Source organism: Lethenteron reissneri, chromosome 24, assembly GCF_015708825.2.
Source record: "Lethenteron reissneri isolate LAM-NWPU_2019-01 chromosome 24, ASM1570882v1, whole genome shotgun sequence".
In the NCBI taxonomy this organism is placed as follows: domain Eukaryota; kingdom Metazoa; phylum Chordata; class Hyperoartia; order Petromyzontiformes; family Petromyzontidae; genus Lethenteron; species Lethenteron reissneri.
In genome coordinates this window covers 6,286,143-6,287,507 of record NC_083802.1, presented here as the reverse complement: position 1 = coordinate 6,287,507, position 1,365 = coordinate 6,286,143, and positions in this window count along the sequence as shown.

Here is a 1,365-nt window from a genome sequence, read left to right as displayed (position 1 = left end):
TTTAGACGATTTTTGACCCCCCCCCCTCGTCACACGGCGTCACAAAAAGTCAGACCCCCCCCCCCTCAAATATGACGTCACAAAGCTCTGCCCCTCCCCCCCAAAACCATATTTCCATTTTGAAATTAAAACATGCTTCAAATCGCTTTAAACTATTGTCATTGTAGTGCGTATTTAATGTGGCGCTGCACTCTGATGTTGTAGGAGTGTTGTTATAACAATTAGTGTTGTTATAACAAATATATATTTATTTGAAGCTGCGCGTTTTGATGTGACGTCACATTTCTCACCCCCCCCCCACCCCCCTCGTCACACATCGTCACAAATGTCGGCCCCTTCGGCTGGCCTCGGGCTAATACACCTCACACCCTCGCCGCTCATCAGAGTCAGCCATGGTGAGTCCACCGCTGGATGAAGATCTTCCCTGAGCCGTCACCATCTGCCACGTGGCTGCGACTGTCGCTATGTCACCCGTATCACTTCCACACCCGCCACCCCCAACAGATAAAGACCCCCCGGATAGCTTTAACGAACTGTCGGTGAAAGTGCTGTTAGCGAGCACCTATGAAGGCCGGCACGGCACATGAGGGGTGGGTGGCCAGCACCACACCTGGCCGCCTTTGTCTCCCTAACTGCGACATGTACACATCCCACCATGTACTCATGTGCGGCTGAGTTGACCTAGGGGAGGCGCAGGACCGGTTCAGATAATCGTCACTGGTGTTGGCCACGAGCAGGAAGAAGACTTCGGCTCGCTACGTTTCGTAGCACAGTGCGCTTACTGATACTCCTTCATTTTCGATAGCCCAAATGTAACGAAGTGAGGATGACACTGTAATTTAGATGGATCTATGAATTGATTAATCGTCACATGCCTTTTCATTAGCGCCGCATTGTAACAGGAAACACAAAGGAGGCTGAGGTTTTTGACCCTTTGCCCTTCTCGCGACAGAGGTGGCAGATTGAGAGAGGAGGCAGATTACCTCAGGGAGCAAATATTTAAATATTGTGCTCTGAAAAAAAATTGGAAGGTTTTAAGTCTCCTTTGGCAAAAAAAGAGACCCGTCACATGTTAGATGGAATTCACCTGGTTATACGGATGATCTGTATCACCAGGTGACAGACTACTGAGTCCGTGCATCTCTTTTGCAAGGCATTCAATGGTGACAGCAGGACTCGAGGAACTGAGCAATCTGAAACGCTATAGACATGCATCGACTTTGTATCTTGGGACCATCGATGTTGAATTTCCCGCCGATGGCTGCCAGTGGGAAGGAGCGTGCAAAACAAGTGAAACTGAAACGAGACAAGTTACGGATCACGGAGTGAATGGTGCATGGTGAGAAAGGGAATACAGACACACTG